Raw genomic sequence first — 12,515 nt, 5'->3', positions numbered from 1 at the left:
GAGCAGAAAGTTAGCTAACTACAGACGTAGAGCCCAACGCATGTCCCGACGTAGAACCCAACGCACGTCCCGACGTAGAGCCCAACGCACATCCCGACGTAGAGCCCAACGCACGTCCCGACGTAGAGCCCAACGCACGTCCCGACGTAGAGCTGAAATTAAGCTAAATGCCGACGTAGAGGCCAACGCACGTCCCGACGTAGAGCTGAAAGGAAGATAAATCCCGACGTAGAGCCCAACGCACGTCCCGACGTAGAGCCCAACTCACGTCCCTACGTAGAGCCCAACGCACGTCCCGACGTAGAGCTGAAAGTTAGCTAACTACAGACGTAGAGCCCAACGCACGTCCCGACGTAGAGCCCAACGCACGTCCCGACGTAGAGCCCAACGCACGTCCCGACGTAGAGCTGAAAGTTAGCTAACTACAGACGTAGAGCCCAACGCACGTCCCGACGTAGAACCCTACGCACGTCCCGACGTAGAGCCCAACGCACGTCCCGACGTAGAGCCCAACGCACGTCCCGACGTAGAGCCCAACGCACGTCCCGACGTAGAGCTGAAAGTAAGCTAAATGCCGACGTAGAGGCCAACGCACGTCCCGACGTAGAGCTGAAAGTAAGCTAAATCCCGACGTAGAGCCCAACGCACGTCCCGACGTAGAGCCCAACGCACGTCCCGACGTAGAGCCCAACGCACGTCCCGACGTAGAGCTGAAAGGTAGCTAACTACAGACGTAGCGCCCAACGCGCGTCCCGACGTAGAGCCCAACGCACGTCCCGACGTAGAGCCCAACGCACGTCCCGACGTAGAGCTGAAAGTTAGCTAACTACAGACGTAGAGCCCAACGCGCGTCCCGACGTAGAGCCCAACGCACGTCCCGACGTAGAGCTGAAAGTAAGCTAAATCCCGACGTAGAGCCCAACGCACGTCCCGACGTAGAGCTGAAAGTAAGCTAAATACCGACGTAGAGGCCAACGCACGTCCCGATGTAGAGGCCAACGCACGTCCCGACGTAGAGCTGAAAGTAAGCTAAATCCCGACGTAGAGGCCAACGCACGTCCCGACGTAGAGGCCAACGCACGTCCCGACGTAGAGCTGAAAGTAAGCTAAATCCCGACGTAGAGCCCAACGCACGTCCCGACGTAGAGGCCAACGCACGTCCCGAAGTAGCGCCCAACGCACGTCCCGACGTAGCGCCCAACGCACGTCCCGACGTAGAGCCCAATGCACGTCCCGACGTAGAGCTGAAAGTAAGCTAAATCCCGACGTAGAGGCCAACGCACGTCCCGACGAAGAGGCCAACGCACGTCCCGACGTAGAGGCCAACGCACGTCCCGACGTAGAGCTGAAAGTAAGCTAAATCCCGACGTAGAGGCCAACGCACGTCCCGACGTAGAGGCCAACGCACGTCCCGAAGTAGAGCTGAAAGTAAGCTAAATCACGACGTAGAGGCCAACGCACGTCCCGACGTAGAGCTGAAAGTAAGCTAAATCCCGACGTAGCGCCCAACGCACGTCCCTAAGTACCGCCCAACGCACGTCCCGACGTAGCGCCCAACGCTCGTCCCGTCGTAGAGCTGAAAGTAAGCTAAATCCCGACGTAGAGCCCAACGCACGTCCCGACGTAGCGCCCAACGCACGTCCCGACGTAGAGCCCAATGCACGTCCCGACGTAGAGCTGAAAGTAAGCTAAATCCCGACGTAGAGGCCAACAAACGTCCCGACGTAGAGCCTAACGCACGTCCCGACGTAGCGCCCAACGCACGTCCCGATGTAGAGCTGAAAGTTAGCTAACTACAGATGTAGAGCCCAACGCACGTCCCGACGTAGAGCCCAACGCACGTCCCGACGTAGACCTGAAAATAAGCTAAATCCCGACGTAGAGCCCAACGCACGTCCCGACGTAGAGCCCAACGCGTGTACCGACGTAGAGCCCAACGCACGTCCCGATGTAGAGCTGAAAGTTAGCTAACTACAGATGTAGAGCCCAACGCACGTCCCGACGTAGAGCCCAACGCACGTCCCGATGTAGAGCTGAAAGTAAGCCAAATCCCGACGTAGAGCCCAACGCACGTCCCGATGTAGAGCCCAACGCACGTCCCGATGTAGAGGCCAACGCACGTCCCGACGTAGAGGCCAACGCACGTCTCGACGTAGAGATGAAAGTAAGCTAAATCCCGACGTAGAGCCCAACGCACGTCCCGACGTAGAGCCCAACGCACGTCCCGACGTAGCGCCCAACGCACGTCCCGACGTAGAGCTGAAAGTTACCTAACTACAGACGTAGAGCCCAACGCACGTCCCGACGTAGAGCAGAAAGTTAGCTAACTACAGACGTAGAGCCCAACGCACGTCCCGACGTAGAACCCAACGCACGTCCCGACGTAGAGCCCAACGCACGTCCCGACGTAGAGCCCAACGCACGTCCCGACGTAGAGCCCAACGCACGTCCCGACGTAGAGCTGAAAGTAAGCTAAATGCCGACGTAGAGGCCAACGCACGTCCCGACGTAGAGCTGAAAGGAAGCTAAATCCCGACGTAGAGCCCAACGCACGTCCCGACGTAGAGCCCAACGCACGTCCCGACGTAGAGCCCAACTCACGTCCCGACGTAGAGCCCAACGCACGTCCCGACGTAGAGCTGAAAGTTAGCTAACTACAGACATAGAGCCCAACGCACGTCCCGACGTAGAGCCCAACGCACGTCCCGACGTAGAGCCCAACGCACGTCCCGACGTAGAGCCCAACGCACGTCCCGACGTAGAGCTGAAAGTTAGCTAACTACAGTCGTAGAGCCCAACGCACGTCCCGACGTAGAACCCTACGCACGTCCCGACGTAGAGCCCAACGCACGTCCCGACGTAGAGCCCAACGCACGTCCCGACGTAGAGCTGAAAGTAAGCTAAATGCCGACGTAGAGGCCAACGCACGTCCCGACGTAGAGCTGAAAGGAAGCTAAATCCCGACGTAGAGCCCAACGCACGTCCCGACGTAGAGCCCAACGCACGTCCCGACGTAGAGCCCAACGCACGTCCCGACGTAGAGCTGAAAGGTAGCTAACTACAGACGTAGAGTACAACGCGCGTCCCGCCGTAGAGCCCAACGCACGTCCCGACGTAGAGCCCAACGCACGTCCCGACGTAGAGCTGAAAGTTAGCTAACTACAGACGTAGAGCCCAACGCACGTCCCGACGTAGAGCCCAACGCACGTCCCGACGTAGAGCTGAAAGTAAGCTAAATCCCGATGTAGAGCCCAATGCACGTCCCGACGTAGAGCATAAAGTAAGCTAAATCCCGACGTAGAGCCCAACGCACGTCCCGACGTAGAGCTGAAAGTAAGCTAAATCCCGACGTAGAGGCCAACGCACGTCCCGATGTAGAGGCCAACGCACGTCCCGACGTAGAGCTGAAAGTAAGCTAAATCCCGACGTAGAGGCCAACGCACGTCCCGACGTAGAGGCGAACGCACGTCCCGACGTAGAGCTGAAAGTAAGCTAAATCCCGACGTAGAGCCCAACGCACGTCCCGACGTAGAGCCCAACGCACGTCCCGACATAGAGCCCAACGCACGTCCCGACGTAGAGCTGAAAGTAAGATAAATCCCGACGTAGCGCCCAACGCACGTCCCGACGTAGCGCCCAACGCACGTCCCGACGTAGAGCCCAACGCACGTCCCGACGTAGAGCTGAAAGTAAGCTAAATCCCGACGTAGAGGCCAACGCACGTCCCGACGAAGAGGCCAACGCACGTCCCGACGTAGAGGGCAACGCACGTCCCGACGTAGAGCTGAATGTAAGCTAAATCCCGACGTAGAGCCCAACGCACGTCCCGACGTAGAGCCCAACGCACGTCCCGACGTAGAGCCCAACGCACGTTCCGACGTAGCGCCCAACGCACGTCCCGACGTAGAGCTGAAAGTTAGCTAACTAGAGACGTAGAGCCCAACGCACGTCCCAACGTAGAGTTGAAAGTTAGCTAACTACAGACGTAGAGCCCAACGCACGTCCCGACGTAGAGCCCAACGCACGTCGCGACGTAGACCTGAAAGTAAGCTAAATCCCGACGTAGAGCCCAACGCACGTCCCGACGTAGAGCCCAACGCACGTCCCGACGTAGAGCCCAACGCACGTCCCGATGTAGAGCCCAACGCACGTCCCGACGTAGAGCTGAAAGTTAGCTAACTACAGACGAAGAGCCCAACGCGCGTCCCGACGTAGAGCTGAAAGTTAGCTAACTACAGACGTAGAGCCCAACGCGCGTCCCGACGTAGAGCCCAACGCGCGTCCCGACGTAGAGCCCAACGCACGTCCCGACGTAGAGCCCAACGCACGTCCCGATGTAGAGGCCAACGCACGTCCCGACGTAGAGGCCAACGCACGTCTCGACGTAGAGCTGAAAGTAAGCTAAATCCCGACGTAGAGCCCAACGCACGTCCCGACGTAGAGCCCAACGCACGTCCCGACGTAGAGCCCAACGCACGTCCCGACGTAGAGCTGAAAGTTACCTAACTACAGACGTAGAGCCCAACGCACGTCCCGACGTAGAGCCCAACGCACGTCCCGACGTAGAGCTGAAAGTAAGCTAAATCCCGACGTAGAGCCCAACGCACGTCCCGACGTAGAGCCCAAGGCACGTCCCGACATAGCGCCCAACGCACGTCCCGACGTAGAGCTGAAAGTTAGCTAACTACAGACGTAGAGCCCAACGCACGTCCCGACGTAGAGCACAAAGTTAGCTAACTACAGACGTAGAGCCCAACGCACGTCCCGACGTAGAACCCAACGCACGTCCCGACGTAGAGCCCAACGCACGTCCCGACGTAGAGCCCAACGCACGTCCCGACGTAGAGCCCAACGCACGTCCCGACGTAGAGCTGAAAGTAAGCTAAATGCCGACGTAGAGGCCAACGCACGTCCCGACGTAGAGCTGAAAGGAAGCTAAATCCCGACGTAGAGCCCAACGCACGTCCCGACATAGAGCCCAACTCACGTCCCGACGTAGAGCCCAACGCACGTCCCGACGTAGAGCTGAAAGTTAGCTAACTACAGACGTAGAGCCCAACGCACGTCCCGACGTAGAGCCCAACGCACGTCCCGACGTAGAGCCCAACGCACGTCCCGACGTAGAGCTGAAAGTTAGCTAACTACAGACGTAGAGCCCAACGCACGTCCCGACGTAGAGCCCAACGCACGTCCCGACGTAGAGCCCAACGCACGTCCCGACGTAGAGCTGAAAGTAAGCTAAAACCCGACGTAGAGCCCAACGCACGTCCCGACGTAGAGCTGAAAGTAAGCTAAATCCCGACGTAGAGGCCAACGCACGTCCCGACGTAGAGGCCAACGCACGTCCCGAAGTAGAGCTGAAAGTAAGCTAAATCCCGACGTAGAGGCCAACGCACGTCCCGACGTAGAGGCCAACGCACGTCCCGACGTAGAGCTGAAAGTAAGCTAAATCCCGACGTAGAGCCCAACGCACGTCCCGACGTAGAGCCCAACGCATGTCCCTACCTAGAGCCCAACGCACGTCCCGACGTAGAGCTGAAAGTAAGCTAAATCCCGACGTAGCGCCCAACGCACATCCCGAAGTACCGCCCAACGCACGTCCCGACGTAGCGCCCAACGCACGTCCCGACGTAGCGCCCAATGCACGTCCCGACGTAGAGCTGAAAGTAAGCTAAATCCCGACGTAGAGGCCAACGCACGTCCCGACGTAGAGCCCAACGCACGTCCCGAAGTAGCGCCCAACGCACGTCCCGACGTAGCGCCCAATGCACGTCCCGACGTAGAGCTGAAAGTAAGCTAAATCCCAACGTAGCGCCCAACGCACATCCCTAAGTACCGCCCAACGCACGTCCCGACGTAGCGCCCAACGCACGTCCCGTCGTAGAGCTGAAAGTAAGCTAAATCCCGACGTAGAGGCCAACAAACGTCCCGACGTAGAGCCTAACGCACGTCCCGACGTAGCGCCCAATGTACGTCCCGATGTAGAGCTGAAAGTTAGCTAACTACAGATGTAGAGCCCAACGCACGTCCCGACGTAGAGCCCAACGCACGTCCCGACGTAGACCTGAAAATAAGCTAAATCCCGACGTAGAGCCCAACGCACGTCCCGACGTAGGGCCCAACGCACGTCCCGACGTAGAGCCCAACGCGTGTACCGACGTAGAGCCCAACGCACGTCCCGACGTAGAGCCCAACGCACGTCCCGACGTAGAGCTGAAAGTAAGCTAAATCCCGACGTAGAGCCCAACGCACGTCCCGATGTAGAGCCCAACGCACGTCCCGATGTAGAGGCCAACGCACGTCCCGACGTAGAGGCCAACGCACGTCTCGACGTAGAGATGAAAGTAAGCTAAATCCCGACGTAGAGCCCAACGCACGTCCCGACGTAGAGCCCAACGCACGTCCCGACGTAGCGCCCAACGCACGTCCCGACGTAGAGCTGAAAGTTACCTAACTACAGACGTAGAGCCCAACGCACGTCCCGACGTAGAGCAGAAAGTTAGCTAACTACAGACGTAGAGCCCAACGCACGTCCCGACGTAGAGCCCAACGCACGTCCCGACGTAGAGCTGAAAGTAAGCTAAATCCCGACGTAGAGCCCAACGCACGTCCCGACGTAGAGCCCAACGCACGTCCCGACATAGCGCCCAACGCACGTCCCGACGTAGAGCTGAAAGTTAGCTAACTACAGACGTAGAGCCCAACACACGTCCCGACGTAGAGCAGAAAGTTAGCTAACTACAGACGTAGAGCCCAACGCACGTCCCGACGTAGAACCCAACGCACGTCCCGACGTAGAGCCCAACGCACGTCCCGACGTAGAGCCCAACGCACGTCCCGACGTAGAGCCCAACGCACGTCCCGACGTAGAGCTGAAAGTAAGCTAAATGCCGACGTAGAGGTCAACGCACGTCCCGACGTAGAGGTGAAAGGAAGCTAAATCCCGACGTAGAACCCAACGCACGTCCCGACGTAGAGCCCAACTCACGTCCCGACGTAGAGCCCAACGCACGTCCCGACGTAGAGCTGAAAGTTAGCTAACTACAGACATAGAGCCCAACGCACGTCCCGACGTAGAGCCCAACGCACGTCCCGACGTAGAGCCCAACGCACATCCCGACGTAGAGCCCAACGCACGTCCCGACGTAGAGCTGAAAGTTAGCTAACTACAGTCGTAGAGCCCAACGCACGTCCCGACGTAGAACCCTACGCACGTCCCGACGTAGAGCCCAACGCACGTCCCGACGTAGAGCCCAACGCACGTCCCGACGTAGAGCTGAAAGTAAGCTAAATGCCGACGTAGAGGCCAACGCACGTCCCGACGTAGAGCTGAAAGTAAGCTAAATCCCGACGTAGAGCCCAACGCACGTCCTGACGTAGAGCCCAACGCACGTCCCGACGTAGAGCCCAACGCACGTCCCGACGTAGAGCTGAAAGGTAGCTAACTACAGACGTAGAGTCCAACGCGCGTCCCGCCGTAGAGCCCAACGGACGTCCCGACGTAGAGCCCAACGCACGTCCCGACGTAGAGCTGAAAGTTAGCTAACTACAGACGTAGAGCCCAACGCACGTCCTGACGTAGAGCCGAACGCACGTCCCGACGTAGAGCTGAAAGTAAGCTAAATCCCGACGTAGAGCCCAATGCACGTCCCGACGTAGAGCATAAAGTAAGCTAAATCCCGACGTAGAGCCCAACGCACGTCCCGACGTAGAGCTGAAAGTAAGCTAAATCCCGACGTAGAGGCCAACGCACGTCCCGATGTAGAGGCCAACGCACGTCCCGACGTAGAGCTGAAAGTAAGCTAAATCCCGACGTAGAGCCCAACGCACGTCCCGACGTAGAGCCCAACGCACGTCCCGACATAGAGCCCAACGCACGTCCCGACGTAGAGCTGAAAGTAAGATAAATCCCGACGTAGCGCCCAACGCACGTCCCGAAGTAGCGCCCAACGCACGTCCCGACGTAGCGCCCAACGCACGTCCCGACGTAGAGCCCAACGCACGTCCCGACGTAGAGCTGAAAGTAAGCTAAATCCCGACGTAGAGGCCAACGCACGTCCCGACGAAGAGGCCAACGCACGTCCCGACGTAGAGGGCAACGCACGTCCCGACGTAGAGCTGAATGTAAGCTAAATCCCGACGTAGAGCCCAACGCACGTCCCGACGTAGAGCCCAACGCACGTCCCGACGTAGAGCCCAACGCACGTTCCGACGTAGCGCCCAACGCACGTCCCGACGTAGAGCTGAAAGTTAGCTAACTAGAGACGTAGAGCCAAACGCACGTCCCGACGTAGAGCCCAACGCGTGTCCCGACGTAGAGCCCAACGCACGTCCCGACGTAGAGCCCAACGCACGTCCCGATGTAGAGGCCAACGCACGTCCCGACGTAGAGCCCAACGCACGTCCCGACGTAGAGCCAAACGCACGTCCCGACGTAGAGCTGAAAGTTAGCTAACTACAGACGAAGAGCCCAACGCGCGTCCCGACGTAGAGCTGAAAGTTAGCTAACTACAGACGTAGAGCCCAACGCGCGTCCCGACGTAGAGCCCAACGCGTGTCCCGACGTAGAGCCCAACGCACGTCCCGACGTAGAGGCCAACGCACGTCCCGACGTAGAGCTGAAAGTAAGCTAAATCCCGACGTAGAGGCCAACGCACATCCTGACGTAGAGGCCAACGGACGTCCCGACGTAGCGCCCAACGCACGTCCCGACGTAGAGGCCAACGCACGTCCCGACGTAGAGCTGAAAGTAAGCTAAATCCCGACGTAGAGCCCAACGCACGTCCCGACGTAGAGCCCAACGCACGTCCCGACGTAGAGCTGAAAGTTAGCTAACTACAGACGTAGAGCCCAACGCACGTCCCGACGTAGAGCCCAACGCATGTCCCGACGTAGAGCTGAAAGTAAGCTAAATGCCGACGTAGAGGCCAACGCACGTCCCGACGTAGAGCTGAAAGTAAGCTAAATCCCGACGTAGAGCCCAACGCACGTCCCGACGTAGAGCCCAACGCATGTCCCGACGTAGAGCTGAAAGTTAGCTAACTACAGACGTAGAGCCCAACGCGCGTCCCGACGTAGAGCTAAAAGTTAGCTAACTACAGACGTAGAGCCCAACGCGCGTCCCGACATAGAGCCCAACACGCGTCCCGACGTAGAGCCCAACGCGCGTCCCGACGTAGAGCCCAACGCACGTCCCGACGTAGAGCTGAAAGTTAGCTAACTACAGACGTAGAGCCCAACGCGCGTCCCGACGTAGAGCCCAACGCGTGTCCCGACGTAGAGCTCAACGCACGTCCCAACGTAGAGCCCAACGCACGTCCCGAAGTAGAGCTGAAAGTAAGCTAAATCCCGACGTAGAGGCCAAAGCACGTCCCGACGTAGAGGCCAACGCACGTCCCGACGTAGAGCCCAACGCACGTCCCGACGTAGAGCACAACGCACGTCCCGACGTAGAGCTGAAAGTTAGCTAAATACAGACGTAGAGCCCAACGCATGTCCCGACGTAGAGCAGAAAGTTAGCTAACTACAGACGTAGAGCCCAACGCACGTCTCGACGTAGAGCCCAACGCACGTCCCGACGTAGTGCCCAACGCACGTCCCGACGTAGAGCTGAAAGTAAGCTAAATCCCGACGTAGAGCCCAACGCAGGTCCCGACGTAGAGCCCAACGCACGTCCCGACATAGTGCCCAACGCATGTCTCGACGTAGAGCTGAAAGTTAGCTAACTTCAGACGTAGAGCCCAACGCACGTCCCGACGTAGAGCAGAAAGTTAACTAACTACAGACGTAGAGCCCAACGCACGTCCCGACGTAGAACCCAACGCACGTCCCGACGTAGAGCCCATCGCACGTCCCGACGTAGAGCCCAACGCACTTCCCGACGTAGAGCCCAACGCACGTCCCAACGTAGAGCTGAAAGTAAGCTAAATGCCGTCTTAGAGGCCAACGCACGTCCCGACGTAGAGCTGAAAGGAAGCTAAATCCCGACGTAGAGCACAACGCACGTCCCGACGTAGAGCCCAACGCACGTCCCGACGTAGAGCCCAACACACGTCCCGACGTAGAGCTGAAAGTTAGCTAACTACAGACGTAGAGCCCAACGCACGTCCCGACGTAGAGCCCAACGCACGTCCCGACGTAGAGCCCAACGCACGTCCCGACGTAGAGCTGAAAGTAAGCTAAATCCCGACGTAGAGCCCAACGCACGTCCCGACGTAGAGCTGAAAGTAAGCTAAATCCCGACGTAGAGGCCAACGCACGTCCCGACGTAGAGGCCAACGCACGTCCCGACGTAGAGCTGAAAGTAAGTTAAATCCCGACGTAGAGGCCAACGCACGTCCCGACGTAGAGCTGAAAGTAAGCTAAATCCCGACGTAGAGGCCAACGCACGTCCCGACGTAGAGCCCAACGAACGTCCCGATGTAGAGGCCAACGCACGTCCCGACGTAGCGCCCAACGCACGTCCCGACGTAGAGCTGAAAGTAAGTTAAATCCCGACGTAGAGGCCAACGCACGTCCCGACGTAGAGGCCAACGCCCGTCCCGACTTAGAGGCCAACGCACGTCCCGACTTAGAGGCCAACGCACGTCCCGACATAGAGGCCAACGTACGTCCCGACGTAGAGCTGAAAGTAAGCTAAATCCCGACGTAGAGCCCAACGCACGTCCCGACGTAGAGCCCAACGCACGTCCTGACGTAGAGCCCAACGCACGTCCCGACGTAGAGCTGAAAGTTAGCTAACTACAGACGTAGAGCCCAACGCACGTCCCGACTTAGAGCCCAACGCACGTCCCGACGTAGAGCTGAAAATAAGCTAAATCCCGACGTAGAGCCCAACACACGTTCCGTCGTAGAGCTGAAAGTAAGCTAAATCCCGACGTAGAGGCCAACGCACGTCCCGACGTAGAGGCCAACGCACGTCCCGACGTAGAGCTGAAAGTAAGCTAAATCCCGACGTAGAGGCCAACGCACGTCCCGACGTAGAGGCCAACGCATGTCCCGACGTAGATCTGAAAGTAAGATAAATCCCGACGTAGAGCCCAACGCACGTCCCGACGTAGAGCCCAACGCACGTCCCGACGTAGAGCTGAAAGTAATCTAAATCCCGACGTAGCGCCCAACGCACGTCCTGACGTAGCGCCCAACGCACGTCCGGACGTAGCGCCCAACGCACGTCCCGACGAAGCGCCCAACGCACGTCCCGACGTAGAGCTGAAAGTAAGCTAAATCCCGACGCAGAGGCCAACGCACGTCCCGACGTAGAGGCCAACGCACGTCCCGACCTAGAGGCCAACGCACGTCCCGACGTAGAGGCCAACGCACGTCCCGACGTAGAGGCCAACGCACGTCCCGACGTAGAGCTGAAAGTAAGCTAAATCCCGACGTAGAGCCCAACGCACGTCCCGACGTAGAGCCCAACGCACGTCCCGACGTAGCGCCAAACGCACGTCCCGACGTAGAGCTGAAAGTTAGCTAACTACAGACGTAGAGCCAACGCACGTCCCGACGTAGAGCCCAACGCACGTCCCGACGTAGAGCCCAACGCACGTCCCGACGTAGAGCTGAAAGTTAGCTAAATCCCGACGTAGAGCCCAACGCACGTCCCGACGTAGAGCCCAACGCACGTCCCGACGTAGAGCCCAACGCACGTCCCGACCTAGAGCCCAATGCACGTCCCGACGTAGAGCCCAACGCACGTCCCGACGTAGAGCTGAAAGTAAGCTAAATCCCGACGTAGAGCCCAACGCACGTCCCGACGTAGAGCTGAAAGTAAGCTAAATCCCGACGTAGAGGCCAACGCACGTCCCGACGTAGAGCCCAACGCACGTACCGACGTAGAGCTGAAAGTTAGCTAACTACAGACGTAGAGCCCAACGCACGTCCCGACGTAGAGCTGAAAGTTAGCTAACTACAGACGAATTGCCCAACGCGCGTCCAGACGTAGAGCTGAAAGTAAGCTAAATCCCGACGTAGAGCCCAACGCACGTCCCGACGTAGAGGCCAGCGCACGTCCCGAAGTAGAGCCCAACGCACGTCCCGACGTAGAGCTTAATGTAAGCTAAATCCCGACGTAGAGCCCAACGCACGTCCCGACGTAGAGCCCAACGCACGTCCCGACGTAGAGCTGAAAGTAAGCTAAAACCCGACGTAGCGCCCAACGCACGTCCCGACGTAGAGCTGAAAGTAAGCTACATCCCAACGTAGCACCCAACGCACGTCCCGACGTAGAGCCCAACGCACGTCCCGACGCAGAGCCCAACGCACGTCCCGACGTAGAGCTGAAAGTTAGCTAAATCCCGACGTAGAGCCCAACGCACGTCCCGACGTAGAGCCCAACGCACGTCCCGACGTAGAGCCCAACGCACGTCCCGACGTAGAGCCCAACGCACGTCCCGACGTAGAGCTGAAACTTAGCTAACTACAGACGTAGAGCCCAACGCACTTCCCGACGTAGAGCCCAACGCACGTCCCGACGTAGAGCCCAACGCACGTCCCGACGTAGAGCTGAAAGTAAG

This window comes from Leptosomus discolor, chromosome 24 (genome assembly GCF_034619465.1).
Source record: "Leptosomus discolor isolate bLepDis1 chromosome 24, bLepDis1.hap2, whole genome shotgun sequence".
Lineage (NCBI taxonomy): Eukaryota > Metazoa > Chordata > Aves > Leptosomiformes > Leptosomidae > Leptosomus > Leptosomus discolor.
This window is presented reverse-complemented; position numbering follows the sequence as displayed.